Below are 15,626 nucleotides of genomic sequence, written 5' to 3'. Positions count from 1 at the left end.
AGGATGCAGGAGCTGACACGGTGAGCGTCCAGCTGCTAGGTGCAGAACAACGCGAAGCACGTGTGGCTGTTCGGGTGGGGTTTAAATAGCCTTGGAAGAAGTTCCTGGTATGTATCCTTCCACCAATCAGGTATGTATCCTTCCCCGACCACACCCGGGTGGTGAAGTAGTCCTACAGGTAAAGTAGTCCCATTCAGGCCTCAAGGGGGCCTGGATGAAGCAGCAAGGTCTGCATCAGGTAAGTGTGCACCCAAGCACTTAAACACATATCCTCTTCTATGAGCCTGGCGCCTAAGGCGCCAGGACTGGGGTCCGCTATGAGCCTGGCGCCTAAGGCGCCAGGACTGAGTCCAAAGGGCCCCGACTTGGGCCCGCTGAGACTTCCCTGGGAAAAATGATGTCTGCCTCTAGGGTTGCTGGGCCCGGCCTGGCTCCTTGGAGGTAGGCATCATGACAGTACCCCCCCCCCAAGGCCCCTCCCAAGGTCTTTTCCTCCGGGGGTTTTGGTTTGTGCGGGAATCTTCGATGGAATCGTTGAATTAATCGTGGTGCGTGAACATAGTTACTGGGTTCCCAAGATCTTTCCTGAGGTCCATATCCTTTCCAATCAACAAGATAGAAGAGTTTCGACTTAACTATCTTGGAATCTAAAATGTCTTTCACTTCGAATTCTAATTCTCCATCAATTTGGACAGGGCCTGGGGGCTCAGACAGTCTGGTTCCAGGTTGTACTGGTTTTAGAAGAGATGCGTGAAAAACGGGATGAATCCGCATGTTGGATGGTAAATCGAGTTTAAAGGCCACTGGGTTGATAATAGCTTTGATGGGGTAAGGCCCAATGAATCTGGGATTAAAAGTTCGCTGACCCTGTAGGGGTAGATGTTTAGTTGCTAGCCATACCTGATCTCCTACTTGGTAAGGAGGAGTTTTACTTCGGTGCAAATCAGCGTTTTCTTTATACTTTTTCTTGGCTTGCTGTAAGTGGGTTGTAGCTTCTTTGAAGGCTTGGGTTATTGTGGAATGTAGGTGATTTACTGCAGGCATCTCCAGGGTCAGAGGTGGATCTAGGTCAGAGGTCCGAGGATGGTGACCATACAGGGTATAAAAAGGAGTCTGTCCGGTTCCAGAATGCACTGAATTGTTGTATGCATATTCTGCAATCCAAAGGATGTCTTTCCAATTTAACTCGGATTGGTGTAACATGCACCGCAGATATTGCTCGAGAGTCTGATTGGTTCTCTCGGTTTGTCCGTCGGTCTGGGGGTGGTGGCTGGTGGATAACCGCACGTCTATTTGTGCTAGTTGGCAACATTTCTTCCAAAAGTGGGAGATAAATTGACTTCCACGGTCTGAGACTAATATGGAAGGGAAACCATGTAACCGCACTATATTTTCCATAAATTCCTTGGCCAAGGTGGAAGCTGACGGCAATCCTTTTAAAGGGATAAAATGGGCCATTTTGGAGAATAGATCCACTATTACGAGAATCGTGTTGTAACCACCACAAGGAGGCAGGTCAGTTATAAAGTCCATTGACAAGGTGTGCCAAGGTGCTGGTGGAATGTCCAAAGGTTGAAGTAGGCCGGCTGGCCTTTTCTTTTGACTCTTATTTTTGGCACAGATTCCGCAAGACAACACAAATGACTTTATGTCTTTTCTCCAAGAAGGCCACCAGAAGTGGCGTTTGATCTTTTCTTCTGTTTTCGCGATACCGGGGTGTCCTTCCATTAATGATTCATGATGACGGGTAATGACAAGTTCCTGCAATTCTTTACTTGGCAGAAATAACTGCTCTTGGAAGTAGGGTAAATCATCCTTAACGGTGTAGTGAGGACCCTTTTGACTCCATTCCAGTACGGCAGAAAAGTCAAAAAGCTGTTTTACTTGAGCTTGGATGTCCTCAATGGTTTGCAATGAAGTCAAGCCCAGAATTCTTTGTTCCGGTATGATTGGCACAGGTTCTAAACTCGAATTGGGTTCTTCCATGCCTATCCGGGATAAGGCATCTGCCTTACCATTCTTGCAGCCAGGGCGATGGGTAATTACAAAATCAAATTCCGCAAAGAATAAAGCCCATCGGAGTTGTCGCGAAGATTGAGCTTTGGCCGTCTTTAAATACTGCAAATTTCTGTGGTCCATAATTACGGTGATGGTGTGTCTTGCACCGAGAAGATAGTGACGCCAAGCCTTGAAAGCTGATTTAATAGCCAGTAGTTCTTTGTCGGTAATTGCGTAATTGAGTTCAGGTGGAGAGAATTTTCTGGACCAAAAGGCTACAGGGTGTAGTTGGTTAGTTTCTGGCTCTCTTTGCGACAGGACAGCTCCCATGGCCGAACTGGATGCATCGGTTTCCACGATGTAAGGGAGATCTGGGCGCGGGTGCTTCAATACAGGTGCAGAGGTGAATTTGGTTTTCAGGTCCTGAAAGGCTTGTTCAGCCTCAAGAGTCCATTCAAAGCGTTTATTTTTCTTTAGGAGAGCTGTGATGGGTTGAACAATTCGAGAAAATTCCGGGATGAACCTTCGATAGAAATTGGCAAAGCCAAGCATGCTTTGCACTCCCTTCACAGAGCTAGGAGATGGCCATTTGAGAATGGCGTCCACTTTCCGCGAGTCCATTCGGATTCCTTGAGGTTTCAGGATGAATCCGAGAAACTCCACTTCTGTGGTATGAAAAACGCATTTTTCGAGCTTGGCAAATAATTTGTGCTGGCGCAATTTCTCAAGAACTGCCCTAACATGGTTTCTGTGATCAGATTCTGAGGAGGAATACACCAGGATGTCGTCAATATAAACGATGACACAAACATCGATAAGTTCCCGAAGAACATCATTCATGAAGTACTGGAAGGCGGCAGGTGCGTTGCACAAACCGAAGGGCATTACTTGATATTCGAAGAGCCCAAATTTGGTGCGGAATGCAGTCTTCCACTCGTCGCCCTCTTTTATACGTACCAGGTGGTAAGCTCCTCGGAGATCTAGCTTGGTGTACACACGAGCATCTTTTACTTGGTCGATAAGCTCAGGTATCAGGGGCAAAGGGTAACGATTCTTAATCGTTATCTGATTTAGGGCGCGGTAGTCAATACAGGCCCTAAGGTCTCCTTCCTTTTTAGGTACGAAGAACAAAGCGGAAGAGACTGGTGACTTTGATGGGCGAATGAAGCCATTGGCCAGGTATTGATCCAAATACTAGCGCAAATGCAGGTTCTCAGGTTCAGTAAGAGCATAAATCCTACTACAAGGTAGTTGTGCATTGGGTACCAAGTCGATTTGGCAATCGTAAGATCGATGGGGAGGTAAGGTGTTAGCCTGCTCTTTCTGAAAAACGTCTTGGAATTCTTGGTATTCAGATGGTAGCTGTACAGGGGTGGAAGTTACAGAGGCTAGACCCATAGCTGGATTCCTTGGGTAACAGGTTGGTTCACAATCAGGAAAAGTTATCTTCTTTGCTCGCCAGTCTATTCTCGGATTATGTGTTTCTAACCAAGGGATACATCAAACACGATTGCTTCCCGATGTCCGTCCTGACCCACCAGAGTGATTTCAACTGTGGAATGCGTTACAGGCCCTGAGGCTATTTCGGTTCCATCAACTGTAGTAATTACATCTTGGGTTACTTTCGGGCGGAGAGGAAGCTTAATCCTGGAAGCCAATTCACAGTCTATGTAATTTCCAATAGCTCCACTGTCTATGTATGCTTTTATAGCATGCAACTGCTGAGGCTGTTTTGGGTTCACAAGCACCATTGGCATGACAAAATGCGAGGTCAAAGAGTTTGTTTTCAAGCTCGGCAAGCGGACCCCTACGCTTGTCGGGCTAGGTCGTTTCCCGAACCAGGTGTCAATAACTCGTTATCAGTGGCTCCAACCACCTTCTTGGGTGGTTTAACTGGACAACTTTGAAGAAAGTGACCGGAAGTTCCGCAATACAGACAAAGTTGCATTTGTCGCCTTCTCTCTCGTTCCTTCTGCATTAATGGTCCTTTAACACTGCCAATTTGCATAGGTTCGGAAACGTCAGTACTCTTCGAGTTAACGTGGGTCTTGATAGGTACTCTGGTTTCATACTTGAGCCGATCTGCTTTTCTATTTTGAAGTCTGTGATCAAGTTGAACCACTAAGTCTATGTAGTCTGCGCAGGCCTGGGGTGGATCTACTATCTGAGCTATAACATCTTTAAGCTCTCTGCGCAGGCCTCGATGAAACAATGTGATCCTTTTATTTTCAGGCCATCCGGTTTCCACAACTAGTCTATTAAAGGTGGCGATATAGGACAAAAGATCCTGATTACCTTGTCGTAAGGATAGCAGTTTGTGTCAAGGGCCTGTCCCTGCGAGTGTCGAGCGAACAATCTTTCCATGCTGGCCTGGAAGCCCTGGAAATCCCGGAGAATGGGATCATCCTGATTTACCAATGGAATAGACCAATCGGCAGCACAGCCACTGAGGTAAGATAGTACAAAGGCTACTTTGGTCTGGTCGTTGGGGAAGGCCCCGGGCCTGCATAAAAAGTGTAAACGGCATTGGTTCATAAAAACGGCATATTTCTTGGGATCCCCCGCAAAACGTTCCGGTGGGGCCAAAGGCATGTGTCCAGGTAGATTGATTTGTACCGGGTTATTCGAACCCATTGTTGTAGAAATATCTCCGGAAACAGGTAAAGGAGTGTGCTCTGCCTGGCCCTGCAATAACCTTTTGGCCAGATCATCAGTTCTTTCCTTGGATAGGATTAGTTCCCTTCTGAGAGCATTAGTCTCCTGGCGGGCTGAGTGCACTTCTGCCCATAATTCCCCTAAAAGATGGGCCAGCTGATCTGTCTCGGAAGTCTCCATAGCGCCCAGGTGGGAAATTGTGGTAAGGCTTCGCGTTCTGTAACGCTCACCTGGTTCCCACGGAGGGGCGGCGTCGAAGGCGCAGAACTCTGAAGATGGACAGGAAGGGCCCCTCTATTCTGGCTTCCCTGGCTCGTTGGATACCCTCCTTAGGGTTTGGAAGGATGAGCTCTCCATCCTGCTTCTGATGCAGGGGCGCGTTGAAACCCAGTTACTTCACTGGATTGAGGATTGATGGGAGTTCAGGTAAGCTTGACTGTTCAGGTAAGGCGCTGTAAAAGTTCTGTTCAAAAGTTCAAGCTTAATAATAATGTTTGTTGTCTAATTGCAGCAAGCGCTAATGCTTATGTCTTTTTCCCCTTAGGGGCCGGGGTTCGGAGTGCCGGAGATATGGCGCTGACCTGAAGTGAAACAGTTCTGGATGAGCGCTCAGGTAATGTCTTTGCATTCGCTCATTCAATGTCTTTGTCTTTTTTCCCCATAGGGGCCGGGGTCCGGAGATGCCAGGAAGCGGCAGGACCCGAAATGCAGTGGGAATAATCCAACAGGTAAGACTTAAAAGGAAACTGAGCTTTCCTTATTCCTTTTCTCCCTCTCACCTTTGTTCTTGTCTTTTTTCCTCTAGGCGCCAGGGCGTAGCTGAATCCGGAAGATCGCTGCTGAAGATGGAAGCGCCTTGCAAAGGTGAGTAAAATGCAGCGCTGCAGCGATCGAAACAAAATGCCTTTAAAATGATGTCTTCCTTTTCAGGGCCGTTGGAGAAATTACTCCGGGATGCAGATTTAGCAGGTAAGGGCTTTTCTTCTCCTATTCTCTTCCTTTCTCCCCTTGCAGGTGTTCCAGGGTGCTGTCAGGCGTGGCTGAAGTCAGGATGCAGGAGCTGACACGGTGAGCGTCCAGCTGCTAGGTGCAGAACAACGCGAAGCACGTGTGGCTGTTCGGGTGGGGTTTAAATAGCCTTGGAAGAAGTTCCTGGTATGTATCCTTCCACCAATCAGGTATGTATCCTTCCCCGACCACACCCGGGTGGTGAAGAAGTCCTACAGGTAAAGTAGTCCCATTCAGGCCTCAAGAGGGCCTGGATGAAGCAGCAAGGTCTGCATCAGGTAAGTGTGCACCCAAGCACTTAAACACATATCCTCTTCTATGAGCCTGGCGCCTAGGGCGCCAGGACTGGGGTCCGCTATGAGCCTGGCGCCTAAGGCGCCAGGACTGAGTCCAAAGGGCCCCGACTTGGGCCCGCTGAGACTTCCCTGGGGAAAATGATGTCTGCCTCTGGGGTTGCTGGGCCCGGCCTGGCTCCTTGGAGGTAGGCATCATGACAGAAGTGCTCTCTGGCTATTTTGATGTCTACCAGTGTCGTCATTCTGGAATTTGAGTTCCTTCCTGACTTACAGAAGTTTGTATTTTATTTTTGCAAAACAGACCGTTTCCTTAGAGCGTTCCTTTGAGGAGTGCTTTACAGCATAACACAGCATGGTGATCCGACCGGCTGTATGTCTCCTGTCAGTTAGCACACTGTATTAATCTTCACAAGTGATAGATCTAACCCAGAATCTCCAGCTACGAGCCCCCACTTCTGTAAGCGATATTCAATCAACACTACAGCTAAGTCAATGCCTAGTCTGGGATGCTGAGGAAAACCCTTATTGATGTATTTTTATGTCCAGTTCAGTACTCTGGATGACAACCCTTGTATAACACCCCCCTCTTAGAATCCCCCTGACCCCACTGGGCCAAGAAGTAGGTTTGTTTTGCAAATTAAAAGGTTTATTTGAAAAATTAAACAATATATATGTGTCACACTTTTATAACAAATTAATATCTGATAGTACACTTATACATATGATGTGGATCCACAATGGGTAATGTTACAGTGGTATACTTGATTACTTAGGAGTAGTATAGAGGATGAGGTTGCTGAAAATGCTTTATGGTTTCAAGGAAATGCAAGGTGGAATGAAATGCAGTACAGCAAATAAACTTGATATGATTTCAACCAACAACAGTGTAATCACTTTTTCTCTGGCAATTCACCCCCCCCCCCTATGCAATGTAGAAATGGAAGGAGATGGAAAGAGGAGCACACAGTTCTCAGGAATGCAATCAAATACAATACGAAATTCAGTTCCCCCCCCAGAAAGCTTAGAGGAAACAGGTAGAAGTTTGGAGCACAGGCCCAAAATGCTTTTAAATGGGATGGCAATGGATGGGAAAATGTGCTAACTGATTTTAATTCCCTCTAGAGATTCAGGGTGAGTGAGAGATGCTTGTTGGTATTAGTTCAGGCTCACTTTAGCAATGCTCTATGAGTTATTACCAGGTTGCAAACGGATTTTAACAAAGGAAAGAATGGAGCTGCTATTTTGACAAGTGGAGAAATTGAGCCAAATCGCAAATCGCGGTAAATTTTGCGAGTGCGTAAATCGCGATTGCGGTAAAACTATAGGGACTATAAGTCATTTCTAGGTTTGTTAGAAAGCCTAGAATCACAGCTTTAAAATGAAAGTTAAATTTCGTTCCTAGCCCAAACGGTTCCAGAGATACGGACAATTTAATAAAGGTAGATTTTCGGATTTAAAGTAAAACTCAAAATGACAGGTGACAGCTTGCAGCTGCAGAATTGACAGGTGACAGTTGTGCAGCTTTAAAAATGACAGATGACATGATTTCTAGGAGGCAGTTCTACTTAGGTTAAAATAGCTTGAATTAGATTATTTTAACTAAGAGATTGGTTCTGCACAGTTCTGCTAGGTACTCACAATATAAATTTGAACTAGGCCTCGTCACGGATCTTGTCAACACGTCCGGCGGCGGTTCTGTCTGCTCGGCGGGTCAATCAGGCACCGGTTCTGCTCACAGCGATCCGGATCTCTGGTTCTGCTCACAGCGGTCTGGGTCAGCTCTGCTCTGCTGGTCTAGCCTCTCTGGATACAGCGGCCTCTGGTTCTGGATACTGCTCTGCTTTCCGGTCCGGATCAAGTGGATTCTGGATGTAACACTGCTTTCTGGGTACTGGCAAAAGTTATTGGCAAAAGAATTCAGACAGCTCGCCCGGCTGTGGAATAGTTTGCAAATGATTTTAAGGATGCTGAGGCCTGCTGAGAAGAGTTCTCAGTTTGTGGGTTTAGGCCCTTGCTTTAAGTTCTGAAGTAAATTTCTGGTCTCTGAAGATTGAAGGATGTGAAGTCTGGAGTCTCCCGGCAGAGCGTCCCGCAGAAAATGGAATTGAATGTCTCTACCTGTCCCAGCAGTCTCTTTTTATGTGTTTTGGAAGTGGGTGTGTGCGTGGCATAACTAAGCCTGCCCCTCTCTACTTGTTATTGGCCCAATTATCCCCTCTCCCATGATTGGGGGAAGGAAATGGATTGTCATCATGATGAGGTCTGTTTGTGGGTCAGAGGATCCTCCCCTGGTCAATTTGCCCACAAATCTATATTTGATTCAAATACATATTTCCCAGATACACAATTTGTTGAAATTACATGTACAAATTATATATTCCTTATGGTCCATGCTTGTCCGCCTCTGATCTTCCTGGGGGCTTGCATTCAAAAATGACAACATTTTGCGCTTTTTGACTGGTTTACCAATATCAGACATTTACCAAAAATTACACACATGTGCACAAGGAGTATGGACATTAATTGATGAAGTGTCAGATTTTTAACATGCAGACATTTGGAGTGAGACCCTATTTTCCGCTAGCAACCCCCCAGAATACACCACAGGGTCCTAACGCCTCTTAAAACGTGCACAGAAAAATCACAAGAATAATGATATTCCTTATATAATTTTGACCAGTCCGCACTATGAGTTAACTATCTGTTTAACTTATGCCCTGGTCAAAAAGGGGTGTGGCTTCCCACATCACATGGTGGAAGAACTGGTTTATCCACTTCCCCCAAGCTCAGCTGGCTCTCACAGGCACTTCTCCTCCCACTTCTCCCAAGAGGAAGCCACTTTACGGCCCCCCCAATATAACATTTGCCTGAGTCCATTGTTCAGTTTCCTGCAGTCCCCAGGTAATTCAATCAGAGAGGTGTCACCTCCTTTTTGTGGGGGCATCAGAATGCAGCCAGGCCTGGGAACACCGCTGTTGATCCAGTTTCAACTCCTGTCGGGGGTAGTTGTCAGGCAGAATCCAGTTTCATTAAGCCAGGTTTCAGCTAAATGTCACTTTTAGTTCCCAGTTTTCTACATTCAAATCAAACTGACAATTTTTACACATGCAGCTAGAGTGCTGATTCTGAGTTCAAAACTATGACATTTCAACAGTTACAAACTATGTGATGCTCAAAAGTAGGTCCCTCATTTAATTTAAACATTTCGATTTTAGTGGTTTTCAGTTCAGTTTAACTTAAGCTGCTGACCTCCACAGCTCAGCCAGTTTTGTTATGAACATTGTTTTGGGCTCTTCTTCTTTCCAGATGTTGTATGCACACAAAACTTCATTCTGCCAAATGTCTGCTGGTGTTCAGTGAGATTTTTTAATATCCTGCAATGTTTGACATAGTCATTTTTAGCTTGCAATCAGAGAAACCAAGGTGATTTCAAAGGGCTTTTTAAGCTAACAGACACTGCTGTTTTTCCTTTGGCACACATTCCACTCATGGCACCCCTGGCCCATCACGCTCGCACTGGTGGGTGGAAGGTTAGGTGACCATTTTGGTGTGCGCACAAACTGCGTGGTTCTCCTGGATTCTGGCGCACGTGGGCTTTTTGGCCATCTTGGATTTTCTAAGCCCACAGCACCAAAGGTTGCAGCTTAATGACTCAAACGTGAGTCAATACACCTGACAGTAGGCTCATCAAACCATCTGCAAAGGTGGAATGTTAGTTGGTAGAAGGTTATGAGGCAGAGGAATGTGCATAAGCATGGCACTCCATTGACAGTCATGTTATTTGTGTAGTGTGTACATTTCATGCATAAAACCCATGCATAAACATTGTGTGCGTTAATTGTAGACGACTCCCCATTTTCATCCATTTGTATGGCAGGGAGAGGACTTGGAACTTCCTAGTGCAAATAACAAACATGTCAAGAAGAGGACCTATTAGCATGTAAGTGCAAACGTAGGTGGTGCCCTGCTTGCAATGAATGTGCCCCAGATTGTCAGTTAGCCTGAATACTGCACTGGTAGAGGAGCACATGGGCTGCCATCAACATAGGTATTTATCAAAATAAATGCAACCTCATTACAAGTATGGGTGTGTGGGAAAAACGTGGCAGTAACAGATTTACTCCACCTTCACCACACCACACCACCATATACTGAGTTGTTAGGTTATTTGGCTTGGAAACCTCAATCTTTTGCCTGCGCTGAAGGTTTTTTTTCTATTATCCCCAGCTGAAATGCGACCTGTGTAAATTCCTTAAGAAGATCAATGTAGCCCTGTGGGATGCCATAATGGGTACTAACACCACCACTGGACAACTTGGATTTTGATAGATTTGTTAATAATGTGAAAATAGTGGAATAAAGGTTTAGGGGATGTTGGTGTGGTTTGTTTCGCTTACATGATATTCTACATTTGCTCTCTGGGAAGGTCGTGCTTTTCTGCATGGATTCAACTTATGCCATAGGGTTCCCAGAGGTTTTCTAAAAGGCTGAACACTGCTGTGTGTGTCAAGGCTGGATTCAAGGTCCCCATTTAATAGCGAGGCCCAAGACTTGAGAGTGAAGCTGCCCAGGACAAAACGAAGCAGATAGTTTTCTAAAACCAGTTTTGCCATTTTGAAAGGGCCAATGTATTTCCTGATTCCTTTGGGGAGTTTCTCTGGCTCTTAACTGAGACATGGGTAGAACAGGCTCACAGAATGTGAGTTTTGAAAGAAGTTGAATGTTTATTATAAGTTTAGGAGAGTTATGCAGTCTCCCGTTGATTCCACAAAGTAAATTACTTCATGGCATTTTACTTAGTGGAAATTACTTAAAAATGACTTTGAATATATATTACAAAGTGTGCAATAGTGGCTGTGTAGTTATGGTTAAGTTAATCAACCCATAGGAAGAGCACTTGTTGTGCGGCTGATAAGTGTGTCCCCCCTGGACAAATCCTTACAAAACTTTGCAGAAAAGTGATATGGCCTGTCAAATTGATTCTGCACGGTTTGGTGAACATTCGTCCAGGGGGACCCCAAAATGTGAGGTTTTTCCCATAGACGTAATGAAGAAAATGTTGTTCATTACTACAGCCCAAACGGCTGGACGGATTTTCACCAGTTTTGCAGCAGGAGACAAGGCTTGGTCCCAAAAGCATGTTTTTGTAAATTTGGTGTAGATCTGTCAAGTAGTCTTTTTGAAAATGGCCAAAAAGTAGGTAATCAAAATTTGTGATATCTGGGTTTGGTCCACCGACTTACTTCCCTGTTTGCTCCGCGGACAGCCCTCCGATTAATCCAGAGGGTGGATTCTCCAATCTTAGGCAGCAAGCCAACTGGCTCCCAGTGAGCAATAGGATATTACTCTGAGCGGTGGCAATTACCCACAAATGTCTATGTAACACTGTCCCCAAATATTTATCAGACAATTTCTCCAAATAACAAACAGACCGACCCACCAGATCCTCCCAAACACACCTCCTTCTAGTTCCCAGAGGCAACCTAAAAACGGCAGATGGAGCCAGTTTCCCTGTCCAAGCTGCTGAATTTTGGAACGCCCTACTCTCCTCCATTATAATGGAACCCTCCTTCAGTGTGTTCAAAATCCTGGCTCACCGACAAGTCCAATACATACGCCTCTGGCTACCTCTGAACCCGTATCCTGCCTCACTGATCGACTTGCTATGCCTTATCTGTACTTATTGTTTCCCAGACCTATCTGCAACCTTGGTCGACCTACATGTTAATGTACCTTTGTATATGTATCCTTGTTTATGCAACTTATTTATGCCTTTAAAAATGTTAAGCTCTCCAGCATCCAGTTACCTCAGGGATAGGTGCGCGATACAAATAATAAACAAATACAAAAACAAGAGGGCAGTGTGAGGTCTGCAGACATTAGACGTGCCTGCTGATTGGATAGGGAAAAACGTGAGGTCTGTCATATTTTCTGAAATGCCCACGATGTTGTATCCTAGGAAAGTCGCAGCTGACTGCAGAAATTGCAGTGGAAAAAAGTCTGGAAAACACATTTTGGGTTATTTGGTGGTGGAAAGAGAGGCTGGGAAGGGTGGGGGAGTGGTGGGGGAGTGGAACAACGATGATATGGGGCTATTTTTGTAGGCAGATAAGGCCGGCCAGTTGTCAAAGTGGTCCGGAGACACTGCAGTAGGTCGCAGACAGCACCATGAACGGACAGCTAGTTAAACACATTTAAAGTTATTTGGTTGGTGAAAGAGGGTTTGGAAAGAGTAGGGGAGTGGAATAAAGATGATATTGAGCTGTCTCTATAGGTGGAAAAAAGGGTTTGCAGATGCCGCTGAGTTTGTGGTCAATTCCGGTGTCTGCGGACATCAATTCGATTGCAGGGTGTTCACAGTGAGTTTAATTAGTTGATGGTGTATGGTACATACTTTTTATATGGTTAATTGTGTTGTGGTGGTGTTGGCCAGTGGCCAGAATATTGGGGGCATGGTGGCAGGCAATACCCCCAACAATCTGGCCACTGGCCACAGCAACAACAGTAAAAATAGGTGTATAGTAATTATCGGTAATGTAGTAGGAGTATGGCCAGACTCAAAAACAGTAATACAATGTGCATAGTAATTATAGGTAATGTAGTGGGAGTATAAAGTGTTTGTAATATGGTGGAATTATATAATTGAACTGTATACGGTACTTATGATTGTAGTACAATTGAGGATAGTGCTTATAAAAATAGGTGCATAGTAATTATCGGTAATGTAGTAGGAGTATGGCCAGACTCAAAAACAGTAATACAAGTGCATAGTAATTATAGGTAATGTAGTGGGAGTATAAAGTGTTTGTAATATGGTGGAATTATATAATTGAACTGTATACGGTACTTATGATTGTAGTACAATTGGGGATAGTGCTTATAGAATATGTGATTATACTTGGTATGGTTACATAATTCCATAGCGTATGAAACTTGAATGTGTGGTTCATTACCTGTGGGGAAAAAAAAGCTTTAATTGTATACAATTTGACACACTGCTGTTGTATTGAAATTAAATAATCATTGAGGGAAAAATCCATGCTGGATTAAAAAATACCCGATTACAATTATGTGAGTGTAAGTGTGATAATACGTTTGCTTCAAGTATGTTGTTATTAAGGAAATGCTTATAATAGCTTGATACGTGTTGGGGTATTCTAACTATATTAGAGATTAGAACATGTTTTTTTGTATAAGAATTGTGATGGTGTAGTTGAAGTGTTTTGCAATGGAGGGTATTTTTTAAGTAGTTAGATACCTGTTGGGGTATTCTAACTATACTGACTATTAAAAAATACTATTGTAGTGTTATGGATGTAGTAAGATACCCGTTGGCATATTCTAACTGTTAATTGTGCTAACGTTTAGTGACTAAATTTGAGTTGAAGAAATATTAAGTAAGCTTTTGTTTGATTAGCTGGTAACCTATGTTTTGGAGTAACAGAGGTGTCATTACATTTACACCAACCACTTATTTTTTTTGACATATGCAGTATAGTGTCTTGAAGTGGTTGTGCACCAGTGTGGTATAATATATCTACTGTTGTGAAGGTTTTCTTTCCAAGAGATACTTGGCCGTGTGTTAAGCCTGTAAGTTTACAATTATTTTTGGTACCATCTGTATTGTACCTTAGAAGCATTGGTATGACATATTGGATATCTGAGTTCATGTTTATGGTGGAATGATTATCTGAATTGAAAAAGGGGCATAATATGCCATGATTTGTATTCTGCAGAAGTTGGTGAAATGCTGTTATGCTCACCTGGTCTCTGCAGAGGTGTTGGAGCACAGTTGCAGCCCTCCCGGGGGTGAGGTCGCTCGGGTCCGACTTTGCCCTCTGCACTTATGTGGTGACTGGTGGTAATAGGTGATGCTGCTCGGGACTGCTCCTGCATGGAGGATAGGGGCCGTGAGTAGGCCAACTTGTGCAGCTGAATCCCTTCCAGATCCCTTCTCTCAAACCATGGTACCCGTGGGATGCGCTGTCCCTGGAAAGCTCACCTGTTGATTAGTTTTCGCGAGTACTCCGTCCTGCTGCATCTGGTAGGGGCGCTTGTATAATCTGGACGGAGTTCCTTCACTGGTCTCTTGCACGTGGTAGTCCAGTCCTGCTGTGACTAAGCCACTATACTTCAGGTAAATGTTCCTGTTTGCCTTTGTCTTTCCTCGTCTGTTTTTGTTGTATTGTAAAGTGTGTTGTCTTGTATTGCTGTCTGTTCCACTTTTGATGTTTGCTCTTTTGCTTTCTTCCCTGGCAGGTGATGTTGCCGGCTTGGCAAAAGCTGCAGAGCTCGATGCGGCAGCCAGATGGAATGAGGAACGATGCTGCAGCGGTACAGTAGCTGGTAAATTGTTAACGAGGGGGCGTGCATGGTTCAAATGCTGCACGGCCCTGGGATGGATGTTCTAACCTTGTCTTTCTTCTTCATCAACGGGGTCCGAGTTCGTGGATGTGGAGGGCGGTGCTGCGGCATCGGGATCAGGATCACTGGATGTCAGGAGATGAGTCTGCAGAGGAAGCATTGAAGCACCGTTTTCCTGGAGGTGAGTATGCAGGGAACGCCTGGTTTCAAAGGTAAGTAAACTGGTCCAAGCGGCAGTGAGCGTCACGTTGCACGTTGGGCTTCTGAAGCCACACCAACCAGGTTCAGCCTGCCTGCCACACCTTGCCACACACGATGAGTCAGCATATGAAGACCAGACCTAGGGAGCCACACCCGATGAGTCAGCACATGAGGATGTTATCTGGAATAAAGGCTTTCAGCTCCTGGAAAGTTCTTGTAAAATAAAAGCACTCCTGCACTGAAATAAAGTAAAAGCACTCCTGCACCGAAATAAAGTGTTCCTGCTCACATCTCTACATGAACCTGGGGCCAAAGGTGCCAGGAGTAAGTCCAGCCAGGGCCCCTGTGTTTATGGGTCCCAAAGGGACATAAGTGAGTCAATGTACCCATTGCCCCCATAACTAGATGGTGTGGTTTTTGTGTTCTGGGGCCTGTGGCCATGACAATGCAATTGATTCAATATTTGGTATGGATACAAATACAAATCGTTCATTAGGGATATGCTCTTGTGAACCATGGTTGCAGAGAGTGCATGTATGTTTGCCACATGTATAACATCTGGAAGATTTCATTCAAAGGGAAGTTTTTTTGTTTCCAGTACTTGTAGTAATACATTAGGATTTCTTGTGGATCTTCCTGTGCGTTTAGGGTAAATTTGACCATTCATACGAAGTAGTCTAATACTGGCCTTATACCTGAGACACTGTAATTGTTGTCAGGTATATTAGTGAAATTTCTATGAAGGATGAGCATTTGCAAACACAGCTGGTCCGAGCCATTTAAGTAAATGTTGTGAACAATTGGTGGCAATTGAAAAAGAAGATTGATTGTTACATTAGCATAACAATGTATTCCAGTTTTGTTGCTGAATTTAAATGGACCAGAGAGTTCTGTTGTGGATGTTTGATGGGACTGCAGATTTTTCTGGAGAAAATACATGTGTGTCTTTGTTTTCTGATGGACGTGCAGTTGACTTTGTACTAGATAGTTTTGTGTTTTTTTTCGATGCAGAAGGTGTTGGTTGTTGTTTCTTTAGGGGTATTATTGGGAGATCTGTTATAGATTCTGTTTATATTAGTTCTCTTTATAAAGGTTTAATTTTTT

This window comes from Ambystoma mexicanum, chromosome 3p, assembly GCF_040938575.1.
Source record: "Ambystoma mexicanum isolate Mex_15411 chromosome 3p, UKY_AmexF1_1, whole genome shotgun sequence".
NCBI lineage: Eukaryota > Metazoa > Chordata > Amphibia > Caudata > Ambystomatidae > Ambystoma > Ambystoma mexicanum.
This window is presented reverse-complemented; position numbering follows the sequence as displayed.